Source organism: Amblyomma americanum, chromosome 5 (genome assembly GCF_052857255.1).
Source record: "Amblyomma americanum isolate KBUSLIRL-KWMA chromosome 5, ASM5285725v1, whole genome shotgun sequence".
Taxonomy (NCBI): Eukaryota; Metazoa; Arthropoda; class Arachnida; order Ixodida; family Ixodidae; genus Amblyomma; species Amblyomma americanum.
This window is the reverse complement of record NC_135501.1, coordinates 102,362,086-102,386,475: the sequence shown is the minus strand read 5'-3', so window position 1 is coordinate 102,386,475 and position 24,390 is coordinate 102,362,086. Positions and strand designations below refer to the sequence as shown.

At 48.8% G+C, this 24,390-nt stretch overlaps 1 pseudogene; it reads right to left on the bottom strand.

Annotated features, from left to right (window-relative positions):
- Positions 1-3,851: 3,851 nt before the first annotated feature.
- Positions 3,852-6,256, bottom strand: LOC144134078 (uncharacterized; annotated as a pseudogene).
- Positions 6,257-24,390: the final 18,134 nt, after the last annotated feature.

The window sequence follows — 24,390 nt, the reverse complement described above, 5'->3', positions numbered from 1 at the left end:
GCATGGGATAGCGCTGTGGCAGCAGTCGTGATGTCTGGAGCAGTTAGGCCGGGGTCGACAGGTTCATGCTCGAGCGAATCACTAACGTCGTCACTAATGTCTGTTGCACACCTCTCACGGGTTTGCAGAAGATGCCGTCTGTTGCGCCAAAAGACCCGACGATCCTCGGCTTGCACTTCGTAGGACCTAGGAGCAGTAGTGGCGACGACTATGCCTTTTTTGACCATGATTTATCCCGAACCTCACGACTGATCCTTTAGCCAGAGGTGGTAGTGGCTTTCCGCTTTTTTATGAAGATGCTTCTTCACCGCAGTTGTCGGTACGGCAGCAAAATTAGCTCTCAGGCATCTCCCTTGAAGAAGTCCCCCAGGTGACCGGCCGACTTCCAGCGGCGTAGAGCGGTAGGCCAGCAGACCTAGCCAGAAGTCTTCCCGTGAGCGTTCACTTTTTTTCAGGATACGCTTCACAACCTGGACACATTTCTCTGCCAGTCCATTGGATTGTGGGTAGTGAGGACCGGATGTGATGTGGGCGAAGTCGAAATTTCTTGCAAAGACTGCGAACTCGTGGCTTGCAAACTGGGGCCCATTATCGGTGCATACTTCAAGAGATACGCCGTACCTCGCGAAAATAGCACTCAGTACCGCGATTGCCGTCCTTGCCGTATTATCAGCAAGTTTCTCGACTTCTGGGAAGTTGGAAAGAGCATCAAACGCCACGATGTGCGAACTTTCTCCAAAAGAAAAAAATATCTATGCCAACTCAATACCACGCACATCCAGGGACTGGGCGCATCAGCAATGGTTCTTGCGGTTGCTTGTATGCAAATTCGCGGCAAGTGGGGCAACTCTGGATCAAAATCGTGATGTCATTGCTGATACCGGGCCAAAAAACCAGACGATGAGCCCTTTGTTTGCATTTCTGCAATCCCAGATGCCCAGCATGAATTCTTGCTAATATATCACGCGGCATGCTTTTTGGTATGACCACTTTCGTGCCTTTTAACAAAATACTATCTACGGCAGAAAGCTCAGATGAAAATGGATTTTGTTCCCTTTCGGTGCTCTCGCCAGTTAACAGGCAAGAGATGATTGCCTGCAGGTAGTCGTCCTGAGCTGTTGCATTTAGCAGCTTTTGACGTGTTGCATCCGTGACCATGTAGCCCAGAACAGCAACTGCGTGTACTTCCACGTCGTCCGTGGCGCCAGTGCTGTCGTCCTGAGCAACCGGAGACGACCGTGACAGCATGTCTGCCAAGATGACGTGCTTTCCCGGGACATACTGCAAATCAAAGTCGTACTTGAAAAGTTTTAAAAAGAACCTTTGGAGACGGGGAGGCATGTCACATATTCCTTTTGCAGCTATGGACAAGAGAGGTTTGTGGTCCGTCTCGATGAGAATCTTTTGTCCGTAAACGAACTGATAAAGCTTATTGCAGCCAAATGATATGCTGAACAGCTCTTTTTCAATTTGTGCATAACGTTGCTCAGCTTGCGTTAGCACACGAGATCCATATGCACGGGCCGCCATTGGCCGTTGTGACACTGCAACAGCGCTGCACCTATGCCGTCTTTTGAAGCATCACAAGTGATCTTCGATTCTTTTCGGGGATCAAAAATGGCTAGCACGGGCGTCGTGCTTAGAATCTGCAAAACGCTTTTCTACTCCCTCATGTGGTTTTCATTCCACTCGAACTCGAAATGTGGTCTGATAAGCGCTCGCAGTGACGCAGTTCGCTCGGACAGGCGCGGAACGTATTTACCAAAATAGTTCAGCACACCTAGCATGCGTTGAACATCGGATTTGGTCTTGGGCACGGGCGTCTGCAGCAAACTTTTAACATGTTTCGGGTTTGGCGAGATGCCCCTGTGTGTGATGATATCACCTAGAAACTGCACTTCAGTGACGCCAAACTTGCATTTTTCTGCAGTGAACGTTAGTCCTGCTTTCCCAGCAGCTTTCATGACCGCCACTAGTCTTTGATCATGTTCTTGTTTGTTTGCGCCCCAGACCAAAATATCTTCGATGTACACATGTACACCTGGAAGGCCATCGAAGATTTCGCTCATCTGTCGTTGAAACACTTCGGGAGCCGATGAAATGCCGTACGGCAATCGGAGATAAATATCTTCCAAAGGTGGTAGCAAAAGTGCATATTTTGTACGTCTTCTCGTCAAGTGGTATCTGGCAAAAACCAGAATAAGCGTCCAAACATCTAAAATAGGCTGCGCCGGCCAATTCTCCTTCCATGTCTTCACGCTTTGGGAGCTGATAATGCTGCCTTTTTACGTGCTCGTTTAATTTTCTTGGGTCTATGCAAACCCTAAGTTTGCCATCCTTTTTCTTGACCAAGGCCAAGGGGCTTACCCAGTCTGTGGGGCCATACTCTTTCGCGATGATTCCCGCACGCTCCATTCTTTGCAGCTCTTCCCGAAGTGGCTGTCGCAGGGACAGTGGCACCCGCCGGGCTGGTTGGGCGACTGGCACCGCAGACGGTTGCATGACCATGCTGTAGGGTCGCTTCAGGCAGCCTAGCCCCTGGAAGACATGTCTGAAATTCTTAATTGCTTCGTACTCCGAAGCACTTACAGTGGCCACCTTGCGCTGGACAACTCCTAAGGCTTCGCTTGCATCCAGTCCAAGAATGGCATGACGGTCATTCTTTACGACGAAGAACTTCAGGGTAGTGAAAGCGCTACCAATAGTTACTTCCTGTGTCATTGTCCCGAAGTGAGTTATGACGCCTCCGGTGTAAGCTCGCAGCACTGCACTTGTAGGCTTTAACTTTTCAGTCTTGCGGTACACAGAGAAGCTTGCGGTACACAGAGAACAGTAGCAGGCGTGCCTGCGACCCGGTGTCTACTTTGGAAAAAAAATATTTCTTTCAACAACTTTAGCTTAGACTACCCAGTCTTTGGTGCTTCCTTTGCAAGTTCCGACTTCTAGAATGTCAAACTCATCGTCACTGCTGTCTTTGCTCACTTGGCCAACTTTAGACGCTCCTTGACAGCACAACGCGAAGTGGTGCAGCTTGCGACATTCGTTACACTTTTTCTCATAGGTTGGGCGCTGTCTGGGCCTGTGCCGTCGATTGCACTTTTTGCAGTGGTACTGCTTACTGCGCTCATCACTACTTTTGCTCCGTGATGGTGGCGCGTGCCTTGTAACAGCATCGACGCGGTCGTCCGCAGCTTTCCAGACCACGTTTCGTTGAGCCAGACATTCTCCCAACTTGCACAGTTCTTCAGCTTTCTGCAATGTTAAAGACTTTTCTCGAAGCATTTTCTCGCGTAGCTTTGAGACATTCGCGCCAAAGACGATCTGATCCCTGATCAATGAATCTCTCAGTTCTCCGAAATTGCTTTGCGCGGCTTGATTTTTAAGGTCACGAGCGAACCTCTCATATCGTTCTCCCTCTGTCTGCTTCCTTGAGCGAAACACATAACGTTCGTGAATTTCATTGCTCATCTCGGCACAGTAGGACTCGAACTTCCCCACGAGCATTGCGTAGTCGTCCTTGCTTTCTGCGGCTTCGAACTTGAACGTGTTGAACACGTCGAGCGCGTCATCGCTGGCTATGCTTAGCAGAAGCGCGGCTTTTGCGGCTTCGCTTCGAGGTTGCTCCTTCGTTGTGGTTGCCTGCAGGAACAGGTCGAACGTCTGCTTGAAGCGTCTCCAATTTTCAGAGAGGTTGCCGGTCATTCGCAAGGGTGGCGGCGCCTTCAGAAGTTCCATCGTTGTCGGTCGATCCCATTTCTGACACCATGTAACGTGATGTGTGTCGAACTAAGGAACGGAGGCAACTACATGGTGGCAAGAACAAAAGCACCCGTAGGGTTTATTGGTACGCCTTAATATAGATGATGGGGCGGGGCACCGGCACAACGTGATAAGGCAGTCAGTGCGCTGTAACAATAAGGCAGATAGTGCACGCCCGATACAGAAGCAAGCTCTTTAGTTTCTCTGACTTGTTGTTCAGAGAGGGCATTCCTGTGCAGAAATGGTGGAATGTTCAGCTTAACACTTTTGCTTGCCAAAAGGTCCTCAATCAAGAACCCCTTGTCTGCCATGACAGAGTCATTTTTGTCAAACTTGAGGTTCAGAAGACAACTTTTCAGAACGGCCTCGCTATCTGATATAGAACCTGTGCATAGCTCTGACACAAAGCTCACTAAGCCGTTTGGTGAAACACTAATGAGGCCTTTAAAGGTATTTGAAGTATTGTAAGTAGAGTAGGAGCTCGACTGGAGAGACAGTGAGGAGGGCACCTCACACTTTGTCTCTGTTACATCTAAAATAACCCTTGTTGTTGGATACGTGTTTAATGCTGCAGACATTTTTGCGTCTATTACAGCTCTTGATACCCAGAGTGGTAGTTTACAGTCTCATGTACATGAAGTTATTCCATGAAACACATATACGCTACACTGTTGACTGAATGATCCCAAATCTGTGTGCCAGGTCATGCTCGAAGAGGCCGAGACGGAGCCTTACAAGTACGAGGAACAATTCATTTTCTGCCGTCAGCTTCCGCCGTCGGCCTCCGCTGGCTTTAATGCCAGCATTCCTCAAAACATTACTCCCATTCTTTCCGGGGTTAATGTAAGTCATCAATGCCAGGAAGTGCTGGTATGATGGTATTCCTGTGTAAGCAAGGAAGTCCTCATTTGAATGTTTAAAACGGTCAATGCCGAAGCTTGTTCTAGTTTATTTTTCTTCAAGACGTGCAGTGAGGCGGCGATTTTCTTGGAGTGAAAAGTACAACTCTTTCATCGTACTGAGCAGCTGTACTTGGAGGACTTCACATTCATATTTATGTCTGTCTATTTCATTTGCCTATGCGGCAACCGCACCCTCGAGACGTTCCACTTCACTGATAGACTTGCCACTACCTAATAAACAGGTTGCACCAGAAGCAGGTGAACAGCTGGCGGTGTCTCTCTCTGTTTCAGGTTCTTCGACTCTATAGCTGCTGCAGACGATCGATCAGTAGACTGATCACCAAAAAATTCTGCTGCACTGTCTTCTACAGTCAGTGCTTGAGCAACAGCTTGATCTGAAATCTGATGTGCTTGTGGACAGGCGCTCAATGTTCGCTTCTTGGGTGATTTGCAAAGCTGTTGCTTTTCGCTAAAGCTGAACACACTGGGGAGGCTGCTTTTCGCAGTAAGTTGTTGCCGCATGATACAATAGGAATAAAGAGTGATGGCAGGAAATGCCTTGGACATACTGTTGTGCATTTTGTGACCTTGAAGTATTTCTCTTCGTCGCGCTTGATGGCGATGGTCCACTTCTTGTATAATGTGGCATCTCTTGGGAAGCGATAAGAAACCTGCAAATTTCAAGAGATGTACTTGTAGTTAATACCTGTATCAACATATAATTCATCAGTAACCTATATTTGCTATACATGAATATTTTGACCAGCTCGCGACACTTAAAAATACTCCGCCTGATAATAAACTTAGCTGAACCGCCACGGAGCAAGTGTTTGTTACCAGGCTGTTGTGGTCACTATGCATATTTCTCCAGCGGGTACTTTCGATCGCGATTTTTCGCGATACCGATTATTAAACAAATTACGATCGGCCGCAATCGTAAGCGATCGTGTTGTGCGCTAGAGCTCGGCAAACTCGTTGCGGTTCGCTTAGTTGGACCGCGTAAGAGCGATAATTTATCATGATCGTAAGTCCCCGTGGGCCACCGACACGAGAATGTGCGTCCACCGCTTTATCCGCGCTATCCGGCACCTCAATCGCGGCGCGAAGGTTAACCTGTACTGAGCAAAGCTCGGCATTAATGCACGCCCTCGTGACCACAGGCTTACAAGAGCTAGCGCCATGTCCTTAATATTTACAGCCTTTGCACATTCACAGCATCTGAACTTTTTTCTAAAGACACGGCTGCTGTCACAGCTGTTGGGTAACAAAAAGTGCTGCTATAGTACCTGCAGATAACACGGGCACACCGCGGGGTTGACGCGAGAAGGAAAGGAAGCCTTTCACAATCACTAACATCGGTTAAGGTAGAACACGGTACTTCTCTAAACGGTATTGTCAATTGTAGTCAACTCGAGGTTATTTATCTTTTTTTCACAGAGACGACTATTAATAAGGGGTACCGTGTACGAGCGATGTTTCCCTACCTCTCGGGCACTAATTACAGGGGTGTGAAAGTAAATATCACGCACCTTGTTACCGCCTGAATCCTTGGGTCCTCGCTGTTTACACCAGGCGACACAGCAGTGCGTCGGCATTTTCGCTATACGTTGTGGGTCGATCTGCGGCTTGTGAATCCACGCGGGCCTTGTGCATACAGTCTCCGCTTCCCATAGAGTAATGGCGGTTATGCTTCTTCCTCGCCGTTACGAAGATGGCAGACCGAAGCCTCAACTTGTGAACGAGATGGCGCTGCGCATTTCGCATATGGTCTATTAAGCTGCCTAAAATTGCTGCCGGCTCTGACGCTTCTGAAGTCGTGTACACGCCAATTCAGGACCGCTGTTATCTGTACACCTACGCGTTTATTCTGCCAAACTGCATTGACCTTTTTTTTAATTTTAATTGGTTAAAAAATGGCCAACGCAGTTTGTCAGAATAAACGCGTAGGTGTAAAGATAATTTTGTACATGAATGGGAGTAGGAGCCTCTTTCGCACTACAATCTTAGTAGTTGTTTATACTCATTGTCATGTCCTGAACAAGTTAGAAACTGCTGTTAGTCGCTTAAATTTGATTGGCCTTGGGAGGAGATTTAGCTTTTTAATCCGGTTTCATTTAGTTGCTGCAATGCATGTTTAGAAAAAAATTATTCAGAGAAGATTGCGTGAAGGCACTGAGCAAAACTGCAGTAATAAACTGGCTTTGCGCCATTGAATTTCATTAAAAGCACTCGACACATGCTTCGTTTTGCCATCTTTTACTGATAGCCACCGGCGAAAAATTCCAGAATGATTCAAGCGTGAAAAGAGGAAAAAATTGGACACTGTTATGTTTTTGTTCGCCAAAAACATGCAACCTGTAACCACATGAAAATTTTTGATCACTACTTCGACCGCGATGTCAAAATGATAACCGCGATGATTCAAAATATCGTTTGCCGCGCTATTAGGTTTCTTTTGTTACGTCGTTAGTTGAAATGAAACCAAACGGCTTCTCATCGCAGCATCTGCATAGGGTGACTTTAGCCATTTTGCTGTATCATGCGCAATTTGGGGTATTCAGGGATCGATAAAGATGCTTCCTTTCGTGTGTATTTTGTGACACCTCATAGTTTTGTTTCAGTCAGGATCTATATACAATTGTTCAAGGGCCTACTAAAGCGCTTATGATTCTACGGATGCGTGGGTGAAAGGCAGTGATTCTTCCAGTTCCTCCGTTCTCTTACACTAGTTCGGTTTGACAGTAGAATTGTACTGTGTACTGACCCGTGTTATTTACCCCTACCATGCCGACATGGTTGATACAAGTCGCTCGTATGAAATTATGGGGACAAGAAGTCGGTAATAAATGAAAAATATGTATGAATGCCCATACTTTTTCTGTATTGCGTCCATGAACATTCCATAAAACTTCTATTGAACTTCTATAACATTTGCATGATGTCATATGAAGTCTATATGTTTTCATACGCGCTTTCTATAATGTCCACTCCGGCTCCTTACACTCAATACTGACTCCATACAATGCGAATGAAATTGTATGAAATTATGGGATACACCTTATTGAAACTTTCAGTAGGGTAACGATGGTGTGAGGATGGCGATGTGTTGCAGGTCCCGATTCTACCGAATCATCTTCGTTAATTTTTTTTCAGATTGATAAGTCTGTATGTTTCAACCAGCTGCACTGGATCATCGCGATCCGCGTCTTGAAACGAGGTTGGAAGCTTGGTGTTCACATGCGCCTAATAATAGGAGCCTTTTCGTTGGATAAACATTGCTGGAATTGATTCACTCACAGTCATTTTCCTAAGTTGAGAGTCCAGACCTCGATCTGAACGCTCAAGTTGTCACTCATTCTAATTTCACGCACTAACAGTGATATTCCAGGACATGAGTAGAGCTTACTCCTCCACACCACTTCACCAATATTATTTTTAGATTTCATGTTACCACCTTGCTGGTACTACCTTTAAACGCTGATAATTTAGCGGATGGTAGTCACAGCCAAACGGCCGCTGTGAACGCCGAAAACATTATTAAAAGCCCGAGAAAGCCACCAGGTGTACGCATGGATATCACGGTGGAACCCTGCTTCGGCAGAGACCCCGATGATCTCAAAGGAATTCTCCTTAAAAGCTGTTTATATAAATGTTGTATTCCATCTGGTTCTCTGTCACAGTTGAAAACCTTAAACTTAGCCCCCCACTTGTGAGGACGAGATTCATGCACGCAGCAAAAGTTGAAAACACTAACATGACTAACTTTACACTACGGATACGCTTGATTGTCCGCGTTCGGCCTTTCCCTCAGACAGCACAGGGTACGCCCATATATTAGCGAAGGCTTTTTTTACCCAACAATCTAGCAGAACAAACAATTGCTTTGCTTTTCAGGTTGCACATCAAGAGTTTCACGCCATTAACTTCGTTTTCAAGAAAACTAAAGGAACGAATTAAGGCACTACCTTATGAAGGCTTGCGAGCTAACTCCTATGCTTCAATATATCAATCTCTATTGGCTAGAAAACTAAATTCAAGCGAGGAAAAATTGGATACGAACCGTTTATGGAAGGTCTACAATCGTGAGCCTTTTATAAAATCCAGCCAGTAAATTGCACGGAAAAAATCGCGCTTTTGAGCATACAGATTCACTTCTATTCTCTTTGGCTTCTGGGTACTTTCTAGAGTCGCTGCTCTTTTACCTCCCCCTTTGTGGTGTGTTTGCCCTCATCCGCTCCATTTACTGTGGAGCATCGCGTGATTTCTTTGCACTGGGTATTGATAGGTAGGGGCGGTTTTCTTTGACCGCCATTAAAACGATACTCAATGGAGCTCTACAAAACGCTACAACGCGATAATGGTTGCTCGCTAGTGACAAGGAAGACGCCTCGAAAGTAAGCATAGAAATATTTTTATTGCAGCGTCAACATTTTCACAGCTGTGCAAACCAGTTTATAAAAGTAGTGATGTTCACGCATGTATAAACTTATGTAGGATGCAAAAATACAACTGCATAATAACAATATCCTGAGTTTTACACGATAACATGTGTAAAGACAATGCACATGTGATATCTGTGGACAGCTTTCTATTGACTATTGTAAGAAGATTATTGAGTGTTTTCAGCGCGATAACCACATCAGCGATTATAGTTAAAGACAAGCGATTTTTTAGAACATAAATCTTAGAGAGCAAAAACCGATATAACGCAAGAAAATCAAATCAAAGCCCACTCTATTACGTAGACTAATAGACTTATAACACCACAAACCCAACAAATTAAAAAAACTGCTCTTCAAGTGGAGCAGTAGCTCGAGGCCTCGGAGCTGTGTGTCTCATCGTTCGGGCCTGTTTGATACCTTGTAATATTGACAGAGCTCCTAAGTAAGAATGATGGGAGGTCCACGGAACACCATGGGAGACTTGTTGGGTAGCTTCGGCGGCAGCAGCTAGCAGTCCTTCTTGCGGCGACAGAGGTCGGAAAGAATTACGTTGATGCGCTGCGTGCCGGAAACGTCGACTGGACTGTGTGCTTAAGCTGACAAGAGCGCGCAGTGTACCACGAGGCCGGAACGGTAGCGGTTGTTTTTCACGGAAAGTAGCTAGGTGTCTGGAAGGAGATAGTGAATCCCCATTGCTCACCTCCCTCCTCGAAAAACAGAACATTTTGTCCAAAGAGTAATTATCAAGTTGCAGGAATGAACCGAACTCTGCATGGTCCTATTGACTAGAACCTATGAGGCTGCCATCGTGGCCACCTCACGAGCTTTGTATCGCTTCGCCAACGTCTTTATTGTTTCTTCTGACACAAGTTTTCGTTTCGTTCCTCTTCCTGCTCTTTTTCTTCTTCGTATTATCTTTCTTCTGTACTATTTCAACCATACTCACTGTGCGTAACATATTGTCACGTAGTGGTGACGGCAGTCGAAGCAGCGATGAAGACGGACGAAAGGGTGCAAAGTTACTAGAACATTCCGGAACAACATAGAATCGGCTCTACCTGGCTGCGATCAATCGAGATAAATCTAGTCGCGTCTTGCGTCTCAAAGAAAGCGATAAGGTGGTGTGGCGGCAGATTTAAAAAACGAACAAACACTGCAAATATTTCCGGCAATATGACAAGTATATAAGATCATCTTGCAGTAATTAAACAGTCCTTCCTAATTGTACTGAACAAGGTAGCAACGGTTCCAGTTCGTACGGCTTTTCAATATTGTGCATTGAAGTTACACTACAACCCTGGTCATGTAAAATGATGCTAACCTGCGCACTCTGATCTGTTAATCAGTTTTCAGCTTCTGCTGGTCACGTGTGCAGATAGAGCAAGCAAGAAAAGGACAACTAGAGGAGAGAGCGTCAAAGGCGGAAGAGGGAAGAGGCGAGGAAGCGGGCGGGCGCATAGCAACGAAAAGTCTTGATCACATTCAGCCTGTTGAGAAAACTGGCAAACAAATCAGAATTACTTCTCGTTCTGGTCTACAAAGGGTATCTACGGTATGGTCTGCTTTGTGCGGTGCACGAAACCGAGCAAATAAAATATTCCAGAAACCTTTGTTTTATACCTTTACCAGCAGTGGTCATTTATCACAGCAGGAGTGCGTGACTACTGTATAGTCCTTCAGCCAGACGTCACATATGGTTCGCTGAGTGTCACCAGCTCCAAATAAATTTCGGATACCTAGTTTTGACAGCGCAGGTAAGGACGAAGCACAGAAGACCAGGACGATACAAACTGTACTCGCGACTGGGTTTAAACCGAAACTTATTCAGTGAACAGCCCACCAGCGCAGTCGCAGTCTGCATCCACTGGCGCAACATAACCGCCACAGGCAGAACAATAGAATAAAATGCATTGCCAACGCGGGATCAAAAAACGATGTTTCATGTGCCAACTCTTGATGCATTTACGTGAAGGGAAGCCGATAAAAACAAAACAGCAAGACGAATGAGGATGGCATGATTTTACGGCTGCAGACCTGGAGCGAGAGCTCTGTCCTGCGCCAGTGCCTACTGCTCCATTTTATTGTGCATGACACCAGCCAGGGCCACAAAGCGATCGTCCCAATCCCGTGAGCTATGAAAATTGCAAAGAGAATGAAACCCAGAACGTCACGACAGGCGTGACAAAATGGTTGAACTTAGAAGACTATATGAAAGGCGAGCCGTCATGATGAAAGAGATGAGCGGATGAATCCAGGTACACGAAAAGTAAACAGCCTGTGGTCTCCGGATGCCAACGCAGAGGCCCATGTACACACACATGTACACACATGTACGCACACAACAAGGGCGGCGGTGCTGTGTTCTCTTCTGTGGGAAGTAAGTGGGGCTTCAGATATGTAGTGGAGGTATCAGGTCAGTGGGGTTGTAGTAACGTCGTGTTGGGGCTAGAGGCGGGTCAGAGGAAAGTGGCAACGTCGGGACGCACCTGGCAGCCGGTGCCTATGCCGGAACGTGCAAAACAACAAGCACTCCACAGAAGACTACGGTGGAAAGCTTAATCCGAACCTCAGCGTCCAACCTTAGTAGGATACTCCGCAGCTCACTCCAAATGCGAAGTGCCGGCAAGCCGATAACACCACAACGTCATGAATCGTGGTTGAGTTTTTTGGCTGAAGGCCTGGCGCATGCACTCTTCTGTGCGTCAGGGGCTACTGCGCCTTTTTGTTTTATTCTTTGACAATATACGAATAATGTACGTGCGAAAGCAGCCAAACCTTACTTGGCCATAAACAGCAATTCTTAAGCATTGTCCTAGAGGTCTCACTGACGCAGTCGCAATCAAACCACAATGAAGGGACACTTTCAATATTTCTCTTCCCAGCTGTTTTTCGCGGCGGCCTACGATTACAGTTCTATGCAGTGCAGGGAAGCACCGATAGCAATTATTGCATTGGGGTGCATAATCTATCGCTACTCGTTCCCAGAGAACGTGCGTTCTCTACAACGAAATACACAGGCCAGTATGACCGATGTGCACTTTGGCAAAAGCTGAGTATTTTCCTCTAATCGACACCTGTGCAGTAAGGAACATAGGCGCTATGATGTTTCTTCTGGCAGCCAGCACGGCGACGCTGCCCTTAATGGCAAATCTGCATAGCTATGACACATTATGCGGCGTAGAAAATACCTGTTGTATGCCACACTTTGAGTTAATTCCCCTCACTTTATGACAGACTTTTTGCTGGTAAGACCTCGTCTCATACTTTATGTTCTTTTCGGATTGGTGTTCCGGCAAGCATAAATCAAAGCTAACTCTCTGTGACATCTCTAAACGCCATTCCGCTACAAACTGGAAGAGCCGTCGGAGAGCCGGATTTAGCCAGGTTTTCGACCTGTGGGGCAAAATAAACAGCTGTGCTGCGCACGCAACACATGTTCACAGCTGTTTTAAATAAGACGCCCACAGGCCTCGCTTAGTCAGCACGGAGAGTTGCGAGCGCGAACGCAAAAGCGATTTCCTTTACCTCGGCATATAGAGCCTGCATACACGATCGTCATGATTAAAAAGAGGAAGCAATCATACAATTGAAGTGCTCTGCCTTTTCGATGTTCTGCAGTGAAACGCAGGTCCTCTGAACATTTTTAAACGATTTTAAAATCTTCTATCCTGTTGCTTTGCTATGAGCGCGATATGTTTACATCAGGCAATCGTTCCAAACAATTGTACGCCAGCTATATAAGACTGCTTGATGCACCGTATTACTGACGTGAAGCTTAGCTTTTCCGTATGTATTAAATTTGTCAGTATTCTGTGCTTACAAAAATTTTTGGTTCTCGAAGTGCAGGTGGCAACAAGAAAAAAAATGGCGGTGGTTTATCTCTCGTTAAACCTCGAGTGACGGCAATGCTACAGCTAGCCGAGTAGAACTTGCTCAGTTGAATTGCAAAGTCAGTCTTTCGCCGCTCCACTTCGGTAGGGTTCCTTCTTCATATTTGTCCCGCTTGACACGGCTCATGCTTACAGCTCTTGCAGCTCGGTTTCGCCGGCGCGCCGCGATGCCAGCAGCAGCAGTTTCTCCGCATCACTTGGCTGGTCACGTGACCAATCACGAGGCGGAGGCGGCGCCGCCACGCCGTGGCTGTGCCACCACCACACTGAGGGCTCGGAATGCTACCGTAATATAGCTTTTGCTACCAAACTCTCCCTTGCAACTGGCTCTAAACAAAGGCCTACGACCATGAATATGAACCCTCAGGTGGGATGGGTCTTTGGATGGAATAAACTTGAATGTCCAAGGAAGAAGGCGATCTATGCTCTCCCCGACACGCAGGTCAGGGGGCGAGTGCCGCCGTCTCAGACACATGCTGGGAGGTCTTGCGTCCCAGCAGCATCTTCAGCCAGTTGGACGAGCAGGAGCTGGACCTCATCGTCGGACCTGCGCAGCAGGGTCTCCCAGGTGTCTCTACTGTCTATGTTGTGCGTGTCCCTGGGAGGGTGCGGGCATTCCCATAGTATGTGGTCGAGGGTCCCTCTCACGCCACAAAAATTACATTTATCGCTTCCGGCCTCGGGGAACATGTGGTGCGCCAAAAGCGGATGCGGATACGTATAAGTTTGCAGTCGCCTCCACGCGACTGCTTTTGGTTGCCTAATTTCGGGTCTGGCGGGGGTACCAGTCTGCGCTGCAATCGATAATGCTGCGCGATCTCCCCATATTTTAACATGCGCTCTCCGCTCCCTCGATCATCGAGTGGCCCTGTAGCGGTTCGGCGGTAGAGGTCTCGAACCATTTCGTGCGCCGCCTTGGTTTGGGGGCGGCTTCGTGCGACCGAGACTAAATTATTTGAATTTTCTTACCTAACTTCGTCTGGCCTAGAATTCTGCCCGCTAAGGGCGAAATCCTTCCCTTGCAAAAATTTTGTATGGCAGTTTTGCTGTCACTGATGACAGTTTGCTTCCGTTCCAACGCAAGCTAACGCAATCGCAATTTCCTCGGCAACTTCTATGCTCCGCCCGCGCAAAGTGGCCGCTGTCACGGGATTGCCCCGGCCGCTGACGACCCTTGCCACCGTAAAACCGCCACCACCTCCCGCCGCGTCTACATAGGCCACCCCATGTTCCGAAATTTTGCCGAATCTAATTTCTAATGCTTCGGCTCGTTTTTTCTGTTTGTTATATTCCGGGTGCATGTTTTTTGGCAGGGGGGTGGTGGGAATCATCAGATTTTGTTTGACTTCCCTATCTACCTCCACCTTTTGCGTGGGACCCCTACTTTGTTTTATTCCAACTTTGGTCAGATTGGCTCTTCATGTCATGTGCTCAAGCGTCGTTTGAGCAAACGAATTCCCCAGCAGCCCTGACTCCACGCCCGCGCAGCAGCGGCAGGCCGCTATGTTGGCGGTGGTGTCTCGTTCGCGTCAGCCAGTTCGCAGATGACGGTGCGAGTTGCCGCCGCCAACATATAGGCTTGCCGCTGGTACGGGGCCGTCGAGTAAGGCTGCAGGTGATTTAGTTTGCTCAAATCACGCTTGAGAGCCACACGATCTTGGCGCGCGAATGTGCTAGTCACGTGGTTTATTTTGTATTTGGTTGGCTTTCGCTGCAGCACAGAAAAAACGACATGCCTGCGGATTTTCTTCTTCTAAATGATGGAATGGGGGTTTCTGAAAGTGCTCGACAGCTCTTCAAATGCAACTTTTTGTTCAAGTCAATATTTATTAATTTAGATAATTAAACTTAAATCAACTAATAATTAATTGCGAAACAAAAAATGCCTCTGGTGCGTAAGATGGCTGTCACCAATATGCATCTCGTCTCACTCGCGTATCTTCAATAATTTATTTTTTAACACTTGGTTCGAGTTAGCTGAGACACCTGGTATACTAAATTTTAATCCCTCGAGCTTTGCTAATCGCTCAGGGAGCTCTTTCATATCCACGTTGAATACTAGGGAGTAGGAGGAGGAGGAGGAGGAGGAGGAGGAGGGGGACTTTGATCAAACAGGAGAATTCTGCTTGGTTGAAGAGTAGAGGAGACAGCACCGATCCCTGGGGCGTACCCTTACTCCCTAGCTAAATTGCGGGGGATTCCAGCGTTTGGAACTTCATGCAGGCAGGTCTGCCCATCAGGAAGTCCCTGAAGTATCGATATGTCCTTCCAGCCCTTCCAGAACCGCCTCATGCTAGACGTTGTCGAAAGTCTTCGTGAAGTCCAGCACCAAAGTGGCTTTCGCATCTTTAGACTTCGAGCCTTGTATGTCATGTTTGATTTGAAGCATGACGTCCTGAGTACACAAATGAGGTCGGAACCCGACCATCTCATTTGTCCACAGATCGCCCTGCTCCATGAAGCTCATCATCCTGGTCTGAATAACGTGCTTCATGAATTTCCCAACCCATGAAGCTAAGAAATTTTGTCGTAAATTTGCCAATTGAGGAGGCTTCCCTGGTTTCGGTATTAAAATAATGCTTGCTGTATTCCGCTGTTGTGGGAGCTCGCCTTTTTCCCAACATTCCTGCATGTACTCCGTTAGATACCTAATCGAGTCATCGTCTAGGTTCCTAAGTATTTTATTCGTTACCTCGTCAGGGCCAAGAGCCGACCTCGTTTTGTCTTACAATCTCTGCCCTTCCGCTTTTATGATGGGGGCGTCCCGCGCCTCGTTAAGCGCTCCGCCATAGTCAGGAAGTGGAGTTCGCTAAGTTTCCCCAACGTACGTCTCATTTAATGTGTTCATGAAACCATCATGGTTCCCTTCGAACGCGTGTCCGACTTTCGCCAATCTTATACCAGATTGCGTCTCCGAGTCTTCAGGGTTCAGCAAGTACCGGAGGAAGTTCCACGTCTTGGAGAGGTTCATGCTCCCCTTCATTTCATCACACTTGTTGTCTCAATTTTGTGCACTTAATTTGAAAGTATGATCTTCGATTTCGTTATCATGTCTCGAGATCCCTCTTCTGAGGTTGCGGTTCTATTTCTGCTTTTTGAGACGACGCTCCATGCTTTTCTTAGCTTCCCACATATGGTGAAGACGGCTTTCCGCAATCTCCGGGGCGTTATCCTCTTCTTGCGTTTTTTTCGCCTCTCTGCCGTCCGATTTGAGCTCCGTCGCCCATTCCTCCATGTTTTTGATGGGATCGAATTGCTGAGCTCTCCTGATATCTCTAAATTTATCCTACTCAAAGACGGCCGGTACGTGAGCCCTGTGCATTTTGAGGCCTTCTTTCACTATGGAAACAATCATGTAGTGGTCGCTGCCAAAATTTTGACTTGAATTAGGCCAATCTAAACCTTTTAAATTTTCCGAGAATGTCAGATCTAGAAATGTAAACTTACTAAGGCTATTGCCCACCCTCGTTGGACTCTGTGGGTCCGTGTGCAGGGTGAGCCCTAGGTCATGCGCATCCTCCCACAGTTGTCTGTCTTTTGGGCATTGGTGGGTGTACTCCCATTCCTGGTGATGTGCATTAAAGTACCCTCACTATAAACTGGGGCTGGTTGCGTGAAATTTTGAGAGCCTTGCGAAGAATAGCCCTGAACCTGAACATCCTTTGCCTGGGTGAGCTGTAGCAATTTTAAATGAATAGACTAGAGTCCTGTGTTCTGGTTAAAATTCTGACAAACACGTTCTCGATCTCTCTCGACTCTTGATCGTGTTCAATAACCGCGATATTTCTTTACACGAGCATTGTGACTGAGGATTTCTCCCCCGTACCACCATGAAATGCCTGATAGCCTGACAAATTTGGGGGGCCCCAGTTTTCTGGAGAGCAATCAAATTTAGTGTCATTTAAAAGCGGAAGGTACTGCTGCAGAATCAGCCGGTTTGCGCCGGAAGCCGCGACAGTTCTACTGCAAGATTTGATTTTCATTTGTGCGCTGGCCATTTTTTAGTTGCGAGACCACCTGCTCCATACTCTGTTGCCACCCGTTTATGGCGGCCATCTCATTCCTTAACCTTTGGCATTCCTCGGCCTCTTTCTCAACTCAACCGAGGAGAGCTTGAATTTGGATATTGATGTGGTTCATAAATTCATTCATCTTCGCACCTAACCTTTCTAAATTTTCCATTCTTTTCTCCATCCCTTGAATTAGGTCATTGTCTTGAATTTTGCGCTTCACATGTGGGGGGAGGGACGCCTCTGTGGTTTCTTTAAGTTTTGGATTTCCGACCATTGCGATTCGACTATCCCTGTTAGTTTTTGGGCCAGTTGCTTGAATTTCTCAATTTCCGCATCACGTTTATCTCTGTGATTACTTTCTTGGGAGACCTTCCTAGCAGAACTCACACCCTTACGCTCCTTGCTCCTACCTTGTATCCATGGATTGGCAGGACTCTTGAGCTCGAGCTCTCCCTGCACTGGCTACTGGCTCGTAAAGCCCCTCAAAGAAGCAAAAGTAACGAAAATCTTTGAGCAGGAGGAGGAGGAAAACTTTTATTGAGCTCTAAGATTAGTGAGATTCGCGGAATCAGATGGTGTTTTCCATCTTCTTAGCAGTGGCCGTCTGCTCCTAGTCCAGGGCTCCGCTGCATGCTGCTGCCGCCAGCTGAGCCCGTCGGATCAGGGCAAGTTGGACGTCCTGACGGTCGCTGTAGAGCGTTCCTTCCCACTTCCTTCTCCGCACTCCGGTTTGGTATTATTGGTACCACATCTATCTCCTGAAACGCCCACGTTATGGAGTATAGCGTGGGTGTTTCTTGGCACCATGGGAATTTGTCTGTGTATTGTGTGGTGTTGCATTTGGGTTTCAAGCCCCAAGGGTAGCGTTGGCCTGGCGGCCTGGGGCAAAGCTGGAAACATTCGAAGGTCCCGGCAAAGGATGAGTCGACTGGCAACAGAACAACTTGTTTATTCTGGCATCGCAAAAGAGCAGCCGGTCAGGGCGACCACGTTACTCGAAGGGCGAAATCGAAGTCTCTCCCTCGCGTCCGGCGCAGCTGTCTTTTTTTTTATACCCTCGGAGTCGAGGGCAAGAGGGAACGGCTTGGGAAGAGTCATCCGATACGGCGACGCTTGAACATGTTCAGGCGTGACGGGCGCGTCCGCCAGGCCGGCGCCGGTCAGACCTCCTCGCCTCCCAGTTGAGGAGCTCCTCTCCCCGGCTGCCGCGCTTTGACAAGCGTGGGCAAAACAAGCACACACACACACGCACGCACGACGACACGTGGCACTGAAACATGCCTGGACGCGCTTGGCGGGAGGCGTTGCGGCAGCGATGAACGAAGCCGCGGCGTCCGTTGCATCCGCGCCGGCTATACCGCGCGTCGTAGGTAGGCGAGACGTAACAGACCGCCCCGCCGGGAGAAGGAGATCCCGATGGTCAGGGGACTGCATCCGCTGTCCAGAGGGATGTCGCTCGATGATGCTCGTAATCGAAACCGATCGTCCCTCGACGTTGCTTGAGCGCAGCGCACAGAGAAGGCCTCGTTCTCGGGTTCAGGATCACATAGGACACTGTAAAGTCACTTCGGGAGAGTTGCCATTTTTGTGCTCGTTCCCAGCAAGCGTTAGAACTACGCCGAAACGCAACCGCTCAGTCAGCAAGCACGAGACAACCCTCACTAAGCTCTGCCAGGCTCTTTCCCCTTTTATACTACTGCCTAGTTCCTTACAGTAGTCAAGCAGCACTCAGAACGCGTCCACAAATTGGAAAATTGCACTAGAAAGCACATAATCACTTTGAAACACTAAACAAAAGCAATATGTTAAAAATCCTGCCTCAGGAAGAAAACATCAGTAACCAACAACTTTGAGGCGGATTCCTACGTTAGGGGCTTCGACTTAAGCCATCGGCGTTACCGTTGAGACTCCCCTTTTTGTAACGCACCTCAAAGGAATATTGTTGCAAAGCGAGGCTCCAGCGCAGGAGGCGGCCATTTTTGGGAGATATGGTCTGCAGCCATTGGAGAGGGCAGTGATCCGTCTCAATGATAAACCTCGAGCCGGCTAGGTAGCATGACAATTTCTGAACGGCCCACACGAGACACGCACACTCTTTCTCAGTGGCGCTGTACGCCTGCTCACGACAGGTCAGCTTACGACTAGCATACAGGACGGGGTGTTCCACTTCTCCATTGTCCCTTTGGCACAGTACAACGCCCATGCCTCGCTCACTAGCATCGCACTGAACAACGAACCCTTTGGTATAGTCTGGCGATCGTAGCACAGGCTGGCTTGTTAGGGCGCTCTTTAGGGCGCTAAAAGCTCTCTCCTTTGTCTCGCTCCAGACGACTGTTTGGGGCTCTGTTTTTCTTAGAGCATCCGTCAGGGGAGCCGCGATATCGGAGTACCTGGGGATGTACCTCTGATAGTAGCCGGCGACACCCAAGAACGACCGAATATCGGTCTTCGTGCGCGGTTGCGGGAAGTCTCGCACAGCGGCCACCTTTATTTCAGAGGGGCGGCGACGACCCTGTCCAATCACGTGACCGAGGTAGACAACCTCGGCCTGTGCTAATTGGCACTTGGGAGCCTTGACTGTCAAGCCCGCTTCGCGCAGGCGGGTTAGCACTGCCCGCAAGTGTGCCATATGCTCAGACCAGGATGCGGAGAATATCGCTACGTCGTCTAAATACGGTAAAGCAAATTCTTCCTGTCCCCGCAACACTTTGTCCATGAGGCTTGAAAAGCAGTATGGCGCGTTCTTCAAACCAAAACTCAAAACTTTAGGACGGAATGTTCCCATTGGTGAAATGAACGCCGCATACCTACTAGCCTCCTCTGTAAGTGGAACCTGCCAATAACCCCTGACAAGATCTAGGGTGGAAATAAACTGAGCGCTACTAACTTTCTCAAGGCGCTCCTCGATGTTAGGGATCGGATAAATTTGATCCTTAGTGATAGAATTAAGCCTGCGGTAGTCGACGCAAGGACGAGGTTCCTTGCCCGGTACCTCAACTAAAATCAAAGGGGAGGTATAATCACTCTCACCCGCCTCAATAACACCGAGCTGTAGCATTTTCTTTACCTCAGCCTCCATAATATCGCGCTGGCGGGGTGACACCCGGTACGCCTTGGATCGTACTGGCTCTGGCGAGGTAAGTTCTATATCATGAGTAAGGACAGAAGTCCTACCAGGCCTCTCAGAGAACTGACCTTGAAACTCTTGTAAGAGTTGGTGTAGTTCGGTTCTCTGCTCAGCTGACAGCGGTGCTTTAATGATTAAGTCACTAATGACCTGATCAGTGTCTTCCCTGTTCGTCACTGAGCCTAGTCCCGGAAGCTCGACCGGAAGCTCTTCTAACTTTCCCGTGTCGGGCATTTCCTCTCCAGTAGCTGGTGCCTTCAACGCTACAGGCTCAATTTTATCCAGTTCTGACGTGCTCGGAATATCAGCTTGCTGCGCCTCCGACCCTTTTTCATTGTTCGACAACGTCGGCCCCGCAACCACCGCCTTTGCAGCGAGCTCCCGAACTCTCGGTCTGGTTAAGGCCTGAACGCTAGCCTCACCAAACAAAAGCCCCTTCTCGCGCAGGAGGTGATCGGACCTGTTCGAAAATAGGTACGGGTACTGGGGGGGCAGCCTAGATGACACTACGGCCTCCGTCTCAAGTGCTCCGAAAGGTCCTTCAATAAGCACTTTTGCTACGGGCAGACACACGCTATGAGCTTCCACGGCTTGCTTAATCCATGCGCACTCGCCCGTGAACATATCGGGTTCTACGTAAGAGGGGTGAACTACATCCATTGTAGCTGCGGAATCACGAAGCACTCGGCACTCTTTCCCGTTCACGAGGAAGTCTCGCATGTAAGGCTCGAGAAGCTTCATGTTCTCGTCAGTGCTACATAATGACAAACACACGACTTCTCTTTTTGTTTCTGGACACTGCGCAGAAAAGTGACCCGGCTTCTGGCACGTATAACACACGCGCGCTTGCCTCGCCTCGAACCGCTTTCTGCGTTCGGCTTCGGCTGCCGCCGTCTCCTTACGTTCGGTCGGACTGCTTTCACTCGCATCCGCACTACGCGTGTCCCCCCTTGCTCTCATGGGTGTGAACTTCGGCCTCTCAGACTTGGAGCCAAATTCACCCTTTTGACCGTCCTTAGCTCCGCGAGCCCGACGCGTCACAAACTCCTCGGCTAGCTCGGCGGCTTTAGCCACTGTACTAACGTCTGGCCTATCCAAGACCCAATACCGCACGTTCTCAGGTAACCGACTATAAAACTGTTCCAGCCCGAAACACTGCAGAATTTTCTCGTGGTCACCAAACGCTTTCTCTTCTTTGAGCCACTCCTGCATGTTTGACATAAGCCTGTAGGCAAACTCTGTATATGACTCATTTCTGCCTTTTTCATTTTCCCGAAACTTCCGACGGAACGCCTCCGCTGACAGCCTGTACTTTTTTAGCAGACTCGATTTCACTTTGTCGAAATCCTCTGCCTCCTCTCTCTTCAAGCGAGCGACTACGTCGGCCGCCTCGCCGGGTAACAAAGTGAGCAAGCGCTGTGGCCACGTTTCCCGAGAGAACCCCTGCTTCTCGCACGTTCGCTCAAAGTTAACCAGGAACAAACCAATGTCCTCTCCAAGCTTAAACGGCCGCATCAGGTCAGTCATTTTGAACGATACCCGTTCTCCTGCACCGTGTGCCTGACTTCCATTACGAGCGCGTTCCATCTCTACCTCGAGACGCTTCATTTCTAAAGCGTGGTCGCGCTCTTCTTTCTCTTTTTGCTCTTTACGTTCGCGCTCCTCTTTCTCTTTTTGTTCTTTACGTTCGCGCTCCTCTTTCTCTTTTTGTTCTTTACGTTCGCGCTCGTCTTTCTCTTTTTGCTCTTTACGTTCGCGCTCGTTTTTCTCTTTTTGCTCCCTCTCCTCAATGGTCTCAAGGCATTCCGACAGCTCGTCATCCTCAGCCTCCAACTCAAGAATAGCCCTTAGCAGTTCTGGTTTTCTGAGTTTGTCTGAGACATCCAGACCCAACTCTCTTGCAAGCTCCAGCAATTTCGGTTTGCGCAACGACTTCAAATCCATGGCTGCTCCGAATGCTGCTTTCTCTACTGCCTACTATTGTCTTGCCGCAAACTAACCCGGCAGCAACGACAACCACAATTACCAGCTCTGTTTCTGACAGTAACAAAAGCCTGGCAAAACTCAGAAGAAGAAAGTCCCGCACTCACCAAACCTCGCAGCCAAGAATTCAGCGCAGTCGTTCCGCTGCAGGCAACCAGTCATCACACAGGGCTCGTTGCACTGCTCCCGGATGGTCGTTGTGCTGCTCAGCATACAGTTGAACGCATATCTTCGCTGCTGGCCTCCGTTGTCGGGATCTCACCGCTGGCAACCAGTTGTTGCATTTGGGTTTCAAGCCCCAAGGGTAGCGTTGGCCTGGCGGCCTGGGGCAAAGCTGGAAACATTCGAAGGTCCCGGCAAAGGATGAGTCGACTGGCAACAGAACAACTTGTTTATTCTGGCATCGCAAAAGAGCAGCCGGTCAGGGCGACCACGTTACTCGAAGGGCGAAATCGAAGTCTCTCCCTCGCGTCCGGCGCAGCTGTCTTTTTTTTATACCCTCGGAGTCGAGGGCAAGAGGGAACGGCTTGGGAAGAGTCATCCGATACGGCGACGCTTGAACATGTTCAGGCGTGACGGGCGCGTCCGCCAGGCCGGCGCCGGTCAGACCTCCTCGCCTCCCAGTTGAGGAGCTCCTCTCCCCGGCTGCCGCGCTTTGACAAGCGTGGGCAAAACAAGCACACACACACACGCACGCACGACGACACGTGGCACTGAAACATGCCTGGACGCGCTTGGCGGGAGGCGTTGCGGCAGCGATGAACGAAGCCGCGGCGTCCGTTGCATCCGCGCCGGCTATACCGCGCGTCGTAGGTAGGCGAGACGTAACAGTGGTAATATCTTACTGAGTGAGTTCAAGTTCGGGTATGCGCCTGTTTGTAGCAGCCTCCCAGCTACGGAGCCTTCTCTGGCGAGAGATTTGTGCGGTGGGGGATACCGCTTCCTGCTGCCCCTGTAGTGGTTGAGTATAGCCGAGTACTCTCTAGGGACTGGCTCTGCGTCCTCGAGACCGATATCGTAGGGGGCTCGATATGCAGTGTATCCTCGAGCTACCTTGTCGACCTGTCGGCTGCCTTCCACGTTCGCGTGTCCTGGCGTGTACACTATCATGTGTTTAACTGGGTTTTCTTTGAAAAAACGCTTTGAAATTTCCCGCTGCTCTCCTCTCCCAGTGCGCCGCCAGATAATCGAGCCTCTCATTGGCCGAGGCGCCGTGGTCACGTGTTAGCTCGCGCTTTATGGCTCCGCAGCAGACGCCGGCGCCATTGTCGGGGGTAGAAATCCCTCCCCTTTCCTTTTGAGCGACAGAGGTTTCGCGGGAAGCATTTCTCCATCTTTGACGGCGCCTACGGGCTGCTACTATGCCAAGCTTCTCTTGCGCTTACGGAACAAACAACCGAGAAGGGAATGGGAAAAGGTTTTCGTCATTCCGCCCGGAAAAAGCAGCGCGGCTCGCCGAACGGCAGGGCTTGGCGAATTAGGATAGGCCAGGAAAACTTTGATAATGTGCTGGATCCGCGTATTTGCGAGTGAGTGGCCGTTCTTCATTTGTCAGTAGTGTTTTTTTCCGGGGATTCGGTGTAAAGTGCGAGCGACTGCAGTCATTCTTCGCAGTTAACGCTGTCTGGCATTGTTGTAGATGGATTCCTTCCGAATGCTCGCGTGCAACGAAAGCCACGCTTCTCGTTGTCCTAGCCCCTCCGCTCTGATAGTCTCGGAAAGTATAGCCGTGTTGTCGAGCGCGTTACGTGGGGCTTGGTTCTATTCGGACTCGTTCGCTGGCTCGACATGTAAGCTGGGCTTCATGCTGTCTGAGCCACGCCGTTTATGGTGCTCGCGGTGCTCGTATCGCTTTCATGTTGCGCGCATCGCTGGACATGTTTGTTTTGTTGCAGTCAGACTTCTTCGCTCACGAGATCGATGCCAAAGGGTTGGTTCTCGCTACTGAAGCCCATGCTGTTGATTCTGCTCGCGGTGCGAGTCTAACTTTCATTTCGCGCACACTGCTGACCGTGTTTACACTGTCAGGGTTCATTCCTCATACCCTGTCATTACTGTGTTGGGCACAGTAACAGCAACTATCGCTTGAATACTTCGTATCTGCGTAGATAATACTTAAGAATGCAAGCAAGGACCTCCGTGAAATACAATTGCAGATATTTCCTTCATGTGTTTTCAATTTTCGGTTCAAGCAACTTCCTAAACGAACAGCATGTTTGGTTCAAGCAGGACTGAGTAAGCTCGAGTTTTAGTTTTTCAACGCAGGAATTCCTT